This window comes from Myodes glareolus, chromosome 1 (assembly GCF_982192425.1).
Source record: "Myodes glareolus chromosome 1, mMyoGla1.1, whole genome shotgun sequence".
Taxonomy (NCBI): Eukaryota; Metazoa; Chordata; class Mammalia; order Rodentia; family Cricetidae; genus Myodes; species Myodes glareolus.
This window is the reverse complement of record NC_142026.1, coordinates 117,438,720-117,456,280: the sequence shown is the minus strand read 5'-3', so window position 1 is coordinate 117,456,280 and position 17,561 is coordinate 117,438,720. Positions and strand designations below refer to the sequence as shown.

At 40.7% G+C, this 17,561-nt stretch overlaps 1 long non-coding RNA gene across 1 annotated transcript in view; it reads right to left on the bottom strand.

Annotated features, from left to right (window-relative positions):
* Positions 1-1,305: 1,305 nt before the first annotated feature.
* The window catches only part of LOC125394528 (uncharacterized), a 36,435-nt gene continuing 20,179 nt past the window's right edge, over positions 1,306-17,561 (bottom strand). Inside the window, exons 3-4 of the long non-coding RNA XR_007230249.3 lie at positions 4,433-4,653; positions 1,306-3,717 (exon numbers count right to left, since the gene is read on the bottom strand). This is a non-coding gene — a long non-coding RNA (uncharacterized LOC125394528). The remainder of the gene's footprint in view (positions 3,718-4,432; positions 4,654-17,561) is intronic.

The window sequence follows — 17,561 nt, the reverse complement described above, 5'->3', positions numbered from 1 at the left end:
ACTTTTAAGATATGGACATATAATCTATTTATACAGCAAAAATATACCTTAAACCCTAATTTCAGTACTTTCTCAACTACAAATGTCTTTGGTATATTCCTAGACATACAAGCAGTGGATGCATATCACTCTCCCTTTTTATAACAAGCTAGTCCACCCCATATGCAATATTCTACATTCTGATTTCCTGATGTATTTTAAATATGTCTTGGAGATGGTCCCATATTAATATATTATCTCTCTCTCTTTTCTCTTTCCCTTCGTCCTTGCTCCTTCTCTTACTTTCTATTCGCAGTTGTGTGGCATTAATATAAATTTTAATTTATTTAATCTCATAAAGAAATATTAAAGTTTCTCATTATTTTATTTTTATAAAACTCTGTACTGAATATTTAAGTTTATTATTCACATGTATATGTGTATTTTTAAATGCATTTTTAAGATGTAATTCTGAACTGAAAGAGGTTTGCATTCATGATTTGTATAAGTCCTGCCAAACTGTGAACAGTAAAAGCTATCTACCAACAACATAGCTATTTTCTCATACCCCTGTTAATGCTTCTAAAAGGCATAGTCAATCAAATCCAGAAAAATACAATCAACAAGCATAGGATATCATAACTACATGAAATTAATCCCAAGAATACAAGATTGTTCCAAAATTTAAAATAATTAAATTATATAACTACTTAATAAACCATATTAATAGAAAAGGACAGAAATAAATGATTAATAAGATGGCAATAATGCCCAATGAGGAGTTAATGTAATCTTTATCAAAATTCAACCATCTTTTTTGTATACTTGGATAAGCTGACCCATAGAAATGCAAGAAACCCAAACTAGTCAAACCAATAATGAAAAATAAGACTAAAAATCACAAGATCCACACTTCCTCAGTTCAAGACTTACCACACTATATAACATTAATCAAGTCAGTATGACACAGACATAAAACAAAGAAGAGCTGAGACACAGAAAAACTTAAAAGCTCTATGCTAATGGTCAACTAATCTCTAACAAGGGTGCTGAAATAGTTCAAAGTCAGACAAGTTAACCTTTCCACGGATCATACTCAATGATAACAGAGATCCATGTACATGATCCCCTGAACACCCGTATACAAATACGACCTCAGAACAGATCAAAGATTTAAATGTGCATAACTAAAGTGTATGGTTTAAAGTATACAATTGCTAGAAGAAGACACTGTCATAAATCTTTGTGATCTACATTACACAGTTTCTTTGGTAAGACATCAAAAGCACAAGCAGGAAAAGAAAGTTTGATAAATCGGACTCCATGAAAATTTAAAAACTTTTATGCTTCAAAGGGTACAGTCAGGGAGGTCAAAAGACAGTACACAGAATGCGAGAAACAACTGCAATGCATATATATATGATAGCTAAATGCTACCGTAAGGCATATACAGAACTTTTACATCCCCTAGTAAAAAGCAATGAACTTTTGAAATGAAAAAGGATTTAAACAGATATCTTTCCAAGGTAAGTAAACAATTGTCCAATACACACATGAGAAGCAAAGAAATCAAAACCACAGATGGTAAGAGACTGCCTTTAGTGGAGTCGAGTTCAAGAAGGAAGACAAGAGACAGAAAGCATAAAAGGAAACCAAACACTTCTTTTATACAAACTCACTCTGATATGAGAATCTGACCCCTGTATGATAGCAATAATCCATTCAGGAAGGCAGGGCTTTGACAGCCCAACCAGCTCTCTAAGGACCCATCTTGTGCTGGCTGTCACAACAGCAGCCAAACTTATTTTGGCAAGAATTTAGGACATATCATTCAGTGCATAGCAAGGACCCTCAAGAGTCCCAAGTAACTCTTCGGGGACTATTGCTCCGAGCTTTTATTTATTGCGTAATATTCTTCTTCCACTTCTACACATTTCAATCCTGAAGTTCACAGAATCCATGTCTCTCCCTCATATTTTCATTATTTCCTTAGTTACAACATAAAAGCACAGGAAATACCTTCCCAGAGTGGCATTCTCATTACATAATCAATCTTGTTAGGAGAAGATGTTTTTGTCATCCAAGCAACCCTAAGTTAAAAATAACTTAATATCACAGGAAGATTAATTACCTTGAAGAAGCTCCCATCCCCAGTGGGAAAGGCATCCTCTCACATTTCTTGCCTTTATTCTTCAGTAGCTTCCAAGATAATATTTCATATTGTCTGATAGGCCCACCTTTCACGGAAACAAGTAACAAAGAAGCTAACCACTGGCTTTTCAGTCTTTAATTAATTTCTATATATCTACATGCTCTCTGCTGGGCACTTAACTTGCAGACTTCTTTGCCTTCAAAGCCTGGTGTGTGTGTGTGTGTGTCTGTGTGTCTGTGTGTGTGTGTGTATGTGTGTGTGTCTGTGCTGTGTGTATATGTGTTTGTGTGTTATGTGTGAGCATTCACAGAAGCCCTAGCAGGACACTTATTTTTTGCTTTATGGGTGTCCACCATACTCCCCTGAGCGAGGGGACAGGGTGTCCCACTGAACCTGCAGCTAGATTAGCAATCAAAAAGGACGGCATACCCCTTCCTGTCTCTGCCCCACACACCAGTGCTGGGATTCCAAGCGCTCAGGGCTACACCTAGATTTTTAAGTGGATCCTGGGGATTTGAACTTAGGTCCTAATACACAGCAATGTACAGTGGAACCAACTGTATTTTTGCCAGGTTTTATCTTTTCTCCCCCTCCTTCTTTTCTTCTTTCTTCCTCTTCCTTCTTCTTCCTTCTCCTTCAACATCTACTTTGAATCACCTTTAGTGTCTATACTTTTACACACCCTCAGCTTTAGTGTTTGCAGACTATTTACCACACCACTTATTCACTTTGCACAGAAACACAGTTGAGAAAACCAAACAAGAACCCTGCCCTAAAGATATTTCTTCTCTCCAGTTTCATTTTGCTCACTGTCCCTCCCCAAACACTCAGATAAAGTGCCTTTGATCTAAACCCTTCACACGCCTTAAGGACAACCTTTTAGGAAGCTCTGAAGAGTGAGGTCAGTCAAATGTGACCCTCCCCACCACCATTGCCACTGCCGGATAACTTAGGCTCACAATTAGCATCTCCAACTCCGTAGAAAGTCACTGAATGTTTATTGAATGACTAAGTGAATGAAGATTTCCCAGCACCAAAATCCGGTCTAACCTTCAAACAAAATGGCATAGCTCTTTGGCTTCTCTTCACCGCCTCCCCCTACAGTAATCACATATGTTGCTTAAAAACAAACAAAAAAATCAGTCTAATAATGATTAGCATATTTATATTTATGACATATTTCTATGGGAGAAAAAAACTAAAGTCATGGAGTTGCATAGAGTCACTGCATAATCAAAGTGTGCTGAGAAGGCAACATTCACTGCAAGTGGGTAAGATAATTCTGGAGAGGAAAGCCACTGCCCAGTCTTCATCGATGGACAGGGAAAAAGATTCCTAGTCCTTTCAGGATGGAACTCTCACAGTTTCCCCTGCCTTTTCTCTCTCTTCTATGGGAAGCAGGCTGAAGTTCTGCTGTAGCGTTCTTCTCTGTATATTCCAGTTTTCCATCGGAACCCCAGGACTAGGTCGAGAAACGTGTGATGACATCCTCTGGAGACAAAGCAGTGTCTCTAAATGCTGCACTTTCATAATTCAGGAATGTTCTTGTCATGGAACATTGATGCTGTTTCACTTGGCTTCCTGACCTGTAACAAAATACCTGTGGAAATCAACTTGGAAGGAACAAGATTTATTTTGGCACATCGCTCTGGAGGCTTCCACCCCTAATTACTTGCCACAGTTGCCACTGGGCACGTAGGGAGCAGGACATCATGTTAGGGAGCACATGGAAGAAGCTCTTCACTTCATTTGGGTCAGGAAGCAAATGAGAGGGCCAGGGGGAGGTGTGAGAGTCCCAATATCAGCTTTGAGGATCCAATACCTAATCTCCTTCTACATCCTCAGGCTTCAAAACCTCCCACAAGCTCTCATCAGCTAGGGACCATGTTTTCATATGGGAATCTATGGTTTTAACAATCATAACAGGTGTCTCACACCTCTAAGTCTCCCAGGATAGTGTTTCTGTTCCTCTCTTTACGAAGAAGGAATTAATAACAGAAATTTCAATTTATACCTTTAAAATGATTGATTTCAAAAAGCTAATGTGATTTTGTTTGAACTAATAAAAGGCATAGATAGTATGAGGGCTTTGGATGACAGCACTGAGATTTAACTTCTGTTCGTGTTGCCAGCTCGAAAACTCGAAGGCTTGGCTCTGTAGCTCCTATTCTCAGCTCTGTTTGTAAAGTCAGAATAATAATGATGATATTGACCCGTAGAAATAATGAGAGCATGGAATGAAATGAAAAAGTGACTATTTCACATAAGCTATAAGGTACCTTATAGAAGTGAATTACTTACCGCTACCGTGCATAGCACAGCTGCTTTTGACCTCATCCTTCGTTGTCCCATCACAAGTAGCGCGACACCTCTTATACAGATAGTAGACTCTTCTGCCTCAGGGTCAGGAGAGAACAGAGGCTTTAAATACTTGCTCTGCATCTGCTTTACATTTTCTCAGGTTTTTGTTTTCCATTTGAAGCATGAAGAAAGTGATATGTTCAATGAAAGACTTTTTATGACTGAAATAATGTAAATAAAATGTAACAGTTAGTACATAATAATGACCACCAGACATTTTGTTTTTTGTAGTAAAGAGGAGAGGCAGGCTACGTTCCTGGCGCCTAGTTAGCTTAACCCCCAAAATAACCACACACAAATTGTATTTATTTAAGCACTGCCTGGCCCATTAGTTCTAACCTCTTATTGGCTAACTCTTACATATTTGTTTAACCCATCTCCATTAATGTGTATCATCACTTGACTGAGGCTTACCAGCATGGATCTAACCAGCGTCCATCTCGGAGAGGAGAGCCATGGTGTCTGCCTGACTCTGCTTTCTTTCTCCCAGCATTCTGTTTGGTCTACTCCACCTATCTAAATTCTGCCCTCTCAAATGGCTAAGGTAGTTTTCTTTATTCAACCAATGAAAGCAACACATAGAAAGATGATCCTCCTACACCAGTTTTTTTTTTCATAACCCCAAGTACACTTGTTGAAATAGCACCCATTCTTTCTCATTTATAAACAAAACAAAGGAGAGCTGGGGGAAAGGCTCAGTGATTAGAAGCATACTGTTCTTGCAGAGGACCCAAGTTTGGTTCCTATTACCCACATTGAGCAATTCACACCTGCCTGAAACTTCAGTTCCAAGATCCAATACCCCTGTCTCTGCGAACACTGCATTCATGTGCATATACTCACACATAATAAAATACACATAAATTAGGAGAGAAATTTTAATAAAATAAAGACACCAAAAAAATGGAAAGACTACTATTTTATATGCCTTTGACTTTAACTTTATGTACCTATTCTTTAATGGACTCAATCCCTACTTGGACACTCCATTCCTCAAAAATTTGTGCCTCCCATATATCTTTGAATTAACTTTTGAACTTTATATCATATATCTGTAAGTATTCTGTGGCTGAGTTGTATGCCATTGACTGATGACAAGGTTGTAGAATTATCAAAATATCCCCCATGTCTTACCTATAAATGAACTAAATAAAATATTATGATTAAATGGGGTTTCACTACACGTTTTAACATTTAACACGGTTTAACATTAAAATAAGAAAAGGCTTAGAAGTAATACCTTTCAGAAAATTTCCAAATGACTGGAACCATAACCAATTAATTTCTGTCATCAAAATCCTAGCACAGCTGTAGGCAGGGAGAATACTTAATCAGTACTGCCTGATGATGGTTTGATGGAACAAGGCAAGGTGAGACCCAAAATAGGAACACGAAAATTAGAGGTGATGAAATCTGACCTACATCTCTTTTCCGGTAAGTATTAAGCTTCTCTAAATTTTTGAATTTTTGATTGAAACAGCCCCCACCTTAACTTCTACTTGGAATTATGATTATGCGCTCAAGGTGCCGCTAATGGATCAGTGGATGCAGGCTTAACAGAATGCTAATTTCTACCTCAGGAGTGGGCGATGTGTGGGAAACAAAACCAGTGCGAAATGCCACAGATCACTGCAGGTCAATGATGGCCACAGTCACATAGACAAGTTTGTCTGAATGGGATTAAAAGCCTACAGAAGAAAATGAAGAAAAGTGTTCCACATCGTCTGTGTACTCAAATGACTAGCTTGACTTCTCCTTTGTGTCTTAAAGAAATAAGCTCTGTATATTATTCAATGAAATTTCCAATTCCCTCTGTTCTCTCTGTTTCTCTCCCTCCCCTTCTGTCTGCATGTGTGTGTACACACACATGTATACGAGAAGCACAATGAGTATGTGAAATATGCTAGAGTTTGTGTGATTGGTCAAGTCATAAAAATCAGCTCGATAGAAAACTGAAGCGGGGGAGCAGAGTGGGAAATGAAAAAGTGGGGATGGGGGGCAACACAATTCAAAATTACATGAACTAATTTTTAGTGTGGATTTCTGACAACTTGCCCAGCTGTGGTTTTCAAAACTAGAAATGTCTGTGGTTGTCTTTGCTTTTGTTTCTTTCTTTCTTTTTGCTTTTTGAGATGGTGTTGTGCTCTGAAGCCCAGGCTGGGGAAGAACTTGCTGTGTAACCCAGGCTAGCCTTGATCGCTCAGTGATCCTCCTGCCCCAGGTTCACAATACCAAAATTGCTGGCCTGCACCACCACATTCATATATGAGATTTTTTTTTGAATGGTAGCCTGAAATAAATCATATTCTTAATTAACTGCACAAGATTCTTTCTGTCTCATTCGAAAAAAAAATATTTTACCAAATTAGAGCAGGTTGAAAATATCATCAAGACATAATATTGCTCTTCCATCAGCCCACTTGACATGAGGATTATCTCATTTAAAGCTCATAGCAGCCTTGGTAAGGGGCGATTAATGTTATCCCTGTCTGATACATAAAGAAACCCAAGAACAAAGCCCAAATCACACATTTCACATGCTCAGAGCTGAGAGTAGAACACAGAAAAGACCATGAACACTTTTTTATTTTAATCAATATTTTTATAAATCTTATGACAAAAGTAGAAACAGCAGACTCCTTAAGAGTCTGCATATGTCTTCATATTTCTACCCAAACCTAAAAAATTATCTACATTTTTATTCCATTACTTTTTTATTATGAGGTATTGAACACTCATTCCCCCTTTCTCCATTTTGCCCTCTCAGTCTTAGTTTGATGCATCTACAGCCATAACAGATAAAGTTTCTAATGTAAAGGATAAGAAGGAAAAAGCAATCTGAGAGAGAGGGTGAGATTAACTCATGGCTGGACGCTGCATGTCAAAGCTTGGCTTCATGCCTTCTCTGCATGCTGTATGGATAGGATAGCTTTGGTAACGGGGCTCACAGTAGCTGGAAGACCACATCAAATTAATGACTAGCAATTTAACACGTTGTCTGATTAAATGCTGACTTCGCAAGTAAATAATCAGTCCCACTTTTCAAGAAAGGTTAATGTTAGTGTCTATCATTAAGTGGGAATTAAATAAAAACTTACAGTAATGGGGAGGATTAAAAAAGATAAAATGGATACAAAAGTCAAAATAGAAAGATATTGTGTGGAAAATAATCTATGAAGAGCTATGTAAAGTTTTACTTTTATGACACGCAAGCCTATCTAAATGTTTTGAATTTTCTTTTGTAAACTTATGCAGGCAGTGAGTGACATTTGATGCAAGATCAGTCGGATAAAGCTTAGAGCAGATGTCTGTGTTAAGAACACTTGGGTACTAAATATGTGAAAAAAGAAAGATTTCGAGCACCATAGTTGTAAGGAAAAGCAAAGCAAAGGTAATTTTTTTTTTTTAGTACAGGGCTATGTAATGGAGCAGGAAGAGTGAAAAAATGCAAAAGTTCACAAGTAACTTGAAATCGAAGGAGCTGGTGAAATGTAACGGTGCTTTTGGTAGAGCACAAGGAGGAGGGATGAGGGTTGAAATGGAAATAAGACCAAGAATTGCAATGACAACTTTGACAGAAAAGGGAGAAATTCATGGGAGATTGACCAGTATAAAGCTGAAATCTGCAGTATGCTTGAGGGCCATTTTTGAAAGGTGACTTCACAAATGTGTCATATTTGTGTTGAATTGGTAAGTCTTTCAATGACAGATGAGAATTCTGATTCTGGACAGGACAGTTTAGAAGGGTCCAGATTTATCCTCCTAACTTCAAATAAATAAATAAATACAGCATGTATTTGAAGACTACGACTCCTGAAAGAAAGGAACCAAATGAAGCAATTTCTACAATTGCTTCTTCATTACAAGCTGTGGTGCAAGCAAGGCCCAACAGGTCAAGTGAGCCTGGTATTTGCTGCTCAGGGTGTCACCAAGGTAGGAAGCAAAGCGTACTGTAGAAGATTCCAGAAGGATAGCATGCACTATCCTGAAAGGGTCAGAATAAATTTACCAAAAATAAAAGTACACTGCAGGGAGAAAAACTTTACAGGCATAATGCAGAGCCATATACTAGTGGATTAAAAGAATCAAGATTAAGATGTCAGGGTTTCTGAAATAATTTTATAGAATCAATGTAAGCTAGTCTGTACAGATTGGCAAGTCGGATCTAATACTTAAGTGGGAAAACAAAGTGGAAGAATCTATACTTACTAGTTTCAAGTTTTACTATAAAGATGCAAAAACCAAGGTATGATGTGATATTAGCTTACTGATAGGCATATGAATTAGGAATTTGTGTGGTCAATTGATTCTTTTTTACAAAAGTGCTAAGGTAAATCTGTGTGAAACACACACATACACACACACACACAAAGTTATTAACTCATGATATATAAAAAAGTCAACTTGCATGGATAATAGGCTTAAATTTAACATCTTAAATTCTATTACTTCTAGGAGAAATCCTTATGACCTTGCAATAGGTCCGTTATTTTTTCACATACAAAATAGACTCCTTCAAACATACTGTCAAAAAAGAAGAAAAAATTACTTATGGATTGAATGAAAGTACGTTCAAAACATGTACACATATACCTCATACATGACTTATAGCAAGTACAGATAAGCAATTCAGATAGTTTAATAATAAGACAATACAATTAGAAAATAGATACAAAGCTTGAAAAGACACTTCTTTTTGTTGTTGGTTTTGGTTTTGAGGTTGTTGTGGAGTTTTTATGTTTTGTTTTGTTTTGTTTTTTCAGAGGTAGGCTTGGTCTGTGTAGCCCTGGAACTCTGTAGATCAGACATCTGCCTGCCTCTGCCTCTTAAATTGAAGATACCTCTTAAAAAGTTATCCAGATTGGAAGTTGGTATGATAACACATACCTAAAATCCTGAGTACTCAAAAGGTAGAAGAAGGAAGATAACAGAGTAGAATCCACTGTATACTACTGTCTCAAAAACTGCCCCATCTCTGTCTCTCTATCTATCTCTGCCTGTCTCTCTGTCTCGTATATGTGTGTGGAGGGGGGACATAGATGTGTGAATGTATGTACATGTGTTGTATGCCTGTGTGTGTACATAAATTTTCTATTTATGTACAAATCAGTTTTGGTTTACTTTTATCTATTTGAAATCAGCCCCTCTTTTCAGGAATAACCTGACACTGAAATCTGACATTGAGAAGCATAGGAAGAGGGTTTCCAAATATGCCCTTAAAATTGGGTTCAGTAAGCACAGGAGTCCAGTAGAAGGATGGAAGTCTGCACTAGAATCTGACGAGGGATGCCCAAGTGGTCACACATAGAGAGAGGAAGTAGGGGTTTTAAAAAGCTAGACAACAAGAAGATACTATAGATAACCATAAGACCAATGTGCGTCCCGAGTTAAAAGCACAGGAACAGCTAGCTCTTGGGCAGATGATTCAGTCCTGAGAACATGAGGGTGGCTTTCATGTGTTTGTAATGTGTTCATTATGTGTTCATAGTGTGATATGATCCCCAAATGTTTTCATCTTTCTCAAGATGTTTCGTATCCCATAGCACGTGAGTTATTTCCATGAAATCAATGAATAGGTAAACAAATCAAGTTCTTACTATAGCCAACCTTATTAAGAGTTCTACTGTTGTGAGATGCTGTACACTTTTGGCTTTTGGGGGGCCCAGCTCCCAAATAAATCACAGATACAAGTTGATTCTTAGTTATGAATGTCCAACATTAGCTTGGCTTGTTTCTAGCCATCTACCTTTTGCTGCTGGACTTTTCCTTTTCTTACTTCTGTGTATCTTATTTTCACTCTTACTCCATGGCTGGCTGGCTGGCTGTGTGATTGGCCCCTAACATCCTCCTCTCCCTGTTCTCTTGCTCCCTTTTTTTTTTTTCAGATTTCTCCTCCTGTTTATACTCTGCCTGCCAGCCCCACCTGTTTCGCTCTTCTGCCTTGCTATTGGCTGTTGATCTTTTTGTTAGGACCATCGGGTGTTTTAGACAGCAAAGAATCACAACTTCACGAGTTAAACGAATGCAGCATTAAAAAAAAAACAAAAAACGCCAAACCTTAAAATAATATTCCCCAACATTTTACAGTTCTGTTTATTAGGCTCTTGTCTCAGTTCAGATTCCTTTCAAATAATAAATCCAGTGGGAATAGGTGGGTTCTTGAGGTGTCTGGGATGAGATGAGAAAGATCTTGAAGGCTAAAAAGGATGCAGCTCCAAGCCAACTCAGGACACCCGGCCATTTCACATAGTAAGAGCACCAAGGAGCTGCTTCTCTTGAGGAACTGGTGCAGAGGCGGGTCTTGAAGATAGTGCCAAAGTGACATGAGGGATAGCATGCCGGATGATGTCAATACTCTTGGTGAGATATAGGACAAGATCTTTACCAATCACATGGCCCGAGTGGCACCTGGAAGGGGCCAGAAGAATTGAAGACAAGGAATAGGGATTACTGCTCAATTATAATTGGCGTCTTCTGTCTACTCACAGAAGAGTAGAGCTGCATGACTCTCTATTTCCCTTCAAGTCCCCTCTACAAAGAGAAAACAAAGGCAGAGCGTTGTGAGAGATCTGGGAAACAGAGCACATACTCAGTGGGTCTCAGGAGTTAGGGATCAGAGGACCAGAAAGAAAGACAGTGGGGGACTGGAGAGATGGCTCAGAGGTTAAGAGCACTGACTGCTCTTCCAGAGGTCCTGAGTTCAATTTCCAGCACCCACATGGTGGCTAACAGCCATCTGTAATGAGATTTGGTGTCCTCTTCTGGCGTGCAGGCATACATGTAGACAGAATACTATATACATAATAAATAAATCTTTTTTTTAAAAAAGGAAGACAGTGGAGAGCCAGGTGGTGGTGGCACACGCCTTTAATCCCAGGACTCAGGAGGCAGAGGCAGGTAGATATCCATGAGTTTGAGGTCAGCCTGGTCTATAAGAGCTAGTTCCAGGACAGGCTCCAAACTACAGAGAAACCCCTGTCTCGAAAAACCAGAAGAAAGGAAGGAAGGGAGGGAGGGAGGGAGGGAGGGAGGGAGGGAGGGAGGGAGAAAGGAAGGAAGGAAGGAAGGAAGGAAGGAAGGAAGGAAGGAAGGAAGGAAGGAAGGAAGGAAGACAGTGGGAGCTGGACTGGGCCTCAGACAACAGATCATCCCTCACGTCTTCAGTTTACGACTTGTTCAGCCTGAGACAAGTTGTCAAAGAAAAGTCTTCTATAAATAGTGTCATATTTGATTTGAACATACAGTTTGTTTGAGGGAATGAAATCAGAAGAGAAAGGACCTACTCGTCCAGTGGGATTAGAAACAGATGAGAGCCTGGAAGCTTCTTTGGGGACAGAAGAACTCACTAAGCAAGAAGGGAGGGGAGGAGTCCAGGCCGCTAGCTCCTTTGATCTCTCTTTGCCAGCAGATTACAGATGTGGCCACAGTTTAACTTCCTGCTTTGCTTCATTAACTGTGTGGCTCTGGACAAGTTACTTCTGTCCCTGGGCTTCGGGTTCTCTGACTTTAACATAGGGATGACAACCTAACTATACATGTATCTTGTAGGGTCCTATCAACACAGGTCGTTCCTAAAAGGAACTTAATACCATGAGAACTCCTTATTTATCTTCAGATAAAGAATTTCCCCCTCTGGCTCCCCTGACTCTCTGAGCACTTCTTTGACTTCATATTTAGCTGTCTCACAAAGGGCCCCATGACTCTTGCTGCTTTGCCCCCCAGAGAATGAGTACAGGGGTGTGGCCATCTGTCTTTCAACTCCTTAATAAGTCTTGGAGCTTGAGGAGAGCAGGAAAATATCTGCCTGACTCCTTGCATGTCCCTTTTAGCTTCTAGAAGACAAGTCTTATAGCACTCAGAGAAGGCTTGTTAAACAAATGTGGTGATTAAAACCCCGCTAGGAAGCTCCTCTCTGCTGTGGATCAATTACACAGAATGGGGAGGAGGCAGGTGTGGAATAATTCAGCCACGGTCTGGGTATTTGTTTCCAGTTGGTCTGTGACCATACATAGGCCTCATCACAAAGAGACTGACAAAGCAGAGATGACATTTTGGAAGGAGAAAGGAAAATTTGGGTACTACAGCCCAACATTCGTCATGTCCCAGGCTGATAGCAACACACATTTCCTTCCCTTTGGCTAAATTTGGATCAAATGCTGGCTGAGTGCACCGAGCAAGCCAGAACTAACTGCATTGTACCTCTGTTTTGTGACATCCGAGCGCCTCGCTTTAATCTCCCCTCTACTATATAAAAGAGGATCTGAGGCTGTTAGCCTTCAATCCGGTGATTCATGCAGCTGGCACACGCTAGATTCCACCTCTCTCCTCGCTGCCACACAGTACCAAGCTAAACAAAATGTCTTAGAAAGCTCCAGCGCATGTAGTTAGCCTGTCACGGACCCCTCCCCCACCCCAGTCCTCCACACTCCCACTTCTTTCTTTCTTTCTTTTTCTTCTTCTTCTGCAGAGCAAAAGAGCCCAAATGCCCAGCGCCTGCCTTTTTACTGACATTTCCACAAAGGTAAGGAATGAACCTTTTGTCATTCCCTTCCAAATGATCTGTTCTGAAACAATGAGATTAAAAAAAAAAACTGGGCCCCTCTCCTTGATACTGGATTATAGCACAGAAGATTAAAACAAAGGACACTTGATTTTATTGACTTAATGAGGGATAGAGGCTTTTGCCCAGCACCCCTTCTGGCAAAGGAACAAGTCTTGCTGGCAGGTACCTCTGCAAAAATGCTTCTTTCATACTCGTTGGGCTATTTTTTTCAGAGGTGCTTGTTTCTAGTTTTGGCTCTGAGATGACCCCCAGTATCCTTTCCGGGGCTTCATGAAGCAGGCAGATGCCTGCAGTGATCTCTGTCTCTCTATCCAGGCAGGGAGAGGCACAGAGAGGACGCCTCTCAGCACTGCAGGGGGAGGTGACAGGGGAAAGCGCAGTCTGAATAAAGAAGGCGAGTCAGGGAGAGGAGACAGAGAAAGAAATAACGCTTCTCCCTGCAAGAGACAGCACACCTATTATTTCTCAGCAACATCTATGTCTGTTTCGGTTCGGTTTGTAACCCCCCACCCCTGCACACCGCCCTTCACCAGCCCTTCCCCCTCCCAATCCATTACCCAAGTTTAAACAGTGAAAGAAAGTAGGAAAGGAGCTTCAGGCAGGCACCATGTTCCCTGAGGTCCCTTCTCTGCAAGCTCGATAATCTTTTTGGCTTTTGTTCTCTTCCTCTTTGGGGGGTCTCATGATATTATTATTGACATTTTCATATGGTAATTATTTGAATGCTGTGTGTCTTCTTTAATAGCGGCCCTGTTTTTTTCCATAGCATCTGACTTCATTGTCCACTGAGCCGTGTGAAAGGGACACGGCCAGTCACCTGCTGACCAAATTTAAGCAGCGATCTACTGTTCAGACCAAAATAAGCTGCGTTTGTTCATAGGCTGGACAGCCAGGATTTCTGCTAATACAAGCATATGTCTCTATATACTGTGTACATTTATCTAAACAGATTTATGCAATCCACCCATAGATTAAACAATCCCCCCCCCCAAATTCCCTCTGGTGTTCCTGTCTCTCTGATGACTAGCTTTAAAAAGAAACAGTTCCTAAGAGCGTGTGGTTTCCAAAACACAGCCCTTCCCCCTCCCTTTCAGTTTACACAAAATGAGGGGCGGCCCCTCCCCCACCGCCTCTCTGCTCTTTGCCACAAGCCAGTCTGAAAGCAGGGGGCAAAATCATTACTTCCCAATTACCTTAAGCCATGCAAGATAACCTCTCTCAAGGGCTGCAAGTAAAATATGTGCACAGTTCCAGTGTCTAGACAGTTATGAAATATAGGTGAAGGGCTCGGCCGCTGCCGAACTCTGATGCATCCCAAATGAAGTGCTTTTATTAAAGAAGTATAATCACCATGATAACTAATTACGTCAATACCACATAGTTAATTAAACCCATTATAGTTACTACTCCCATGGGAGAAAGGTCAAATAAAGCCACTGTCTTCTTGATACGACTATGACAACAAAAGAAGGAAAAATTAAGGGAAACCATGCAGATCTCTTGTCTTCTGTCTTTCCCCTCCCCCCACCTTAATATTTTGTAACTGCCTCCAAAGTCCCACCAGAGGGTTTTCAAGTATAACTTATAGCCAACAATTGCTAGGTTTTCAAAGGATCACTTCTGATGTTCCTCTCCCCTGAGTAGGAGCTTACTAACTGTTTGCTTGATTGACGCAAGAAGCAGCAAAGAAACCTGCGAGAGTGAATGAATGCCACTGAGTTCTTACTAACGTCTTGCCAAGAAACATGATGGAGGGGAGGGCTAATGTTTCGGTTCACCCTAGCTTCACCACAAATCCCAGGAATGTGGCCCCATGCTGCCCGGCAGGGCCTAGTGGGGACTGCGAGAAGGTTAGGTGTTGGAGCTCATTTGCCAGCCAAAGGCACGAGAATTACATACCCTGCCGCTTCTGCACAAACAAAGCCTTGGTGTGCTGATACTGAAATATGAGGGATGGCTCAGATATCAATGTGGAAACAAAATTGCAGAATTCTATTGCATAATGACATTGGCTTCCAGGAGAATTGGGACAGAACATACATAGAGAAAAAGAGGAGAGAAGAAAAGAGAGAGGGGGGAAGGAGGGAGGGAGGGAGGGAAGTAGAGAAGGAAGGAAGAGGAAGAGAGAGATGAAGAGAGGGGGCTAGAGGAGAAGAGAGAGGGAAGGGAGACAGAGACACACAGAGAGCGAGAATCTCTTAAATACTAATCTCTAGACAATAAAATCAAGATGTTTTGATCCTCCTCATCTGGAAATTCACCGGGTCATCATATCAGTGTCTCCGTGCGCACGTCCTTCTTAGAGCAGTTCATTGTACATACAGCAGATTTGCATTTACTTCTGCTGATTAACAAAGAAAACTTTGTCTAGGAGAGCTGGGCACTGAAAGGACAACTGTGGCCAGTATGACCCCCCGCAGAAGAAGGCAGCCAAGCAGTAGGGAGCAGAGGTAGAGGAGGGAGGAGAAAGAATGCTTTGATCCTAGTGCAGCGCGCACAATGTAGCAGGCAGGCAGGAGGCACACCCCCAGCCAGCTCTGACCTTGCCCAGGCTCAGGGATGGGAAGGGGTCAGAGTGGGAAAAGTAGTTCCAGGCAATGGTGAGCTATGGATGGGTCTGGAGACGGGAATTATTGAGATTGTGACTGCTGCTAACATTATCATCATCGTTATTTGCAAACTCCAAAAATTATAATACTGCCTCTTCTGCAAGACGGGCTTAATTATTTGAATGCGCACTGCAGGCAAATGTAGCATGGAAAATGCACATGGGTCCTAGGTAAAAAGCCGAATCTTTCATTTGCCCAGTGGTTCTAGCTGATAAACAGACAGAAAGAAGAAAGAAAAAAAAATCTCAATTCGACCCCGAAATCAACTTTGTAGACATCTTTGTTCCTCTTATGGATCTCCCATGGCATCAGTGAAATGGGTGGAAAAAGAAAAACCAAGGGGAAGAAACTTTCATCAGATCAGCTGTGACATCCTGGAGACCCCTTGCCATCAGTCACACCCCAGGTACCCTCCCAGCCTGCCTTTATCACACCTCCTTTGGGTGATACAGCTTTGTCACCCCACCCCTTGTCATCCCACCGTGGCAATTCTTGTTACACAACTCACTTTCAGTTAATCTTTCTAAATATTGTTCCAATCTGGTGCCTCTTCCTCAAACTGTTCATTGACCTGCAGGTTTGCCCCGGGAATGGCATTAAGAAGCCTTCCCTTCGCCCTGAAGGTTCTCTCCATGCGCTCAGTGTGACCAGTGTGACTAGCTGAGTCAGGCACCAGAGCTGCCTCCCCAGAACTGGGTCAGGGGCCCAGCAGATGTAAGCACTTGCTTCCTGAATGGCCTTCTGATCCTCAGTGTTTACCACAATGCCTCTTCCAAGAAACCTTCTCTTTTTTCATAATTCAAAATCTATCTGAGAATCATAAGGAGTTTTATTATGCTACATCAGAAGGGTCATGAAACGTTACATGGACTTTCAATATGAAGTTATATAAAATGTCTTGATCTTAGATTTTATTGGGCATACAATAATAGCGTGGCATGACACTCTAGAAGATTCTCACAGAAAAGCATGACTGATAATCTAAGAATATTTACTGAAGCCTAGCCTTCTCTATCCATTTTTTACCACTTTGTTAAAGGACTTTGGGCAAAAGATTTATCATGCTGAGGGCTCAGTTTTATCCTTTGCAAAATGAATCTTTCTTGGCATGTCTAAGTTACATGTTGTTTTCCATTTTTTTTTGTTCGTACTTTATGACCTGACTGTAATAATCATAGACATTGGTCAAGTCATTCTTCAGAATAAGCTCTATAAAAATGCAGAGATAACTGGCCCAAGGTATCCTACTGACAGTCTCTGTAAAAACTTAAATATCTGAAATTGAACTCAGAGGACAGTGGAGAGCATTTTGGTGTTCTCTCAAGCACAAGGTAAGTAAACGTCTACATACTGGAAAGTTTTGTTCCTTTGTATTTAAAGACCGGGAAAGATGTGAGGACTTGGGCACTTTCTTCTCATCTCTTCGAAACCAAATAAAATCAGCCTTCCTGTCACTGTGCTTGACTGTGTAGTAAAGGTCTGATCCCCAGGGTGGCATTGCTGAAAGCTAGTGGTAGATTCGAGATATAAGACCTTGGGGGTTTGAAGTCATCAGGGGCAATTCCTCAAGGGGAATAATAAAAACACAGTCTTGCAGTCACACTATATTTTTTTGTTGCCCCAGCACGTGCCATGGTACCCTGCTCCCCTCAAAGGCCTGAGGCCAACAGGGTTGCCTGATCTTAGACTAATGTCTGAAGATCCATGAACCAAAATTAGTCTTTTGTTTTTCCTGTATAAGTTCATTGCATCAATTATTTTGTTATGGCAATGGAAATTAACTGAGACAGTTATTAGTTATTCAAAAGAAAAATGAACTCAAGAAAATCAGCCCCATAATATCCAAAACTTATTTTGATCCATAAAATACTTCGTTTGCAATTTGTGTTGAAGTTCC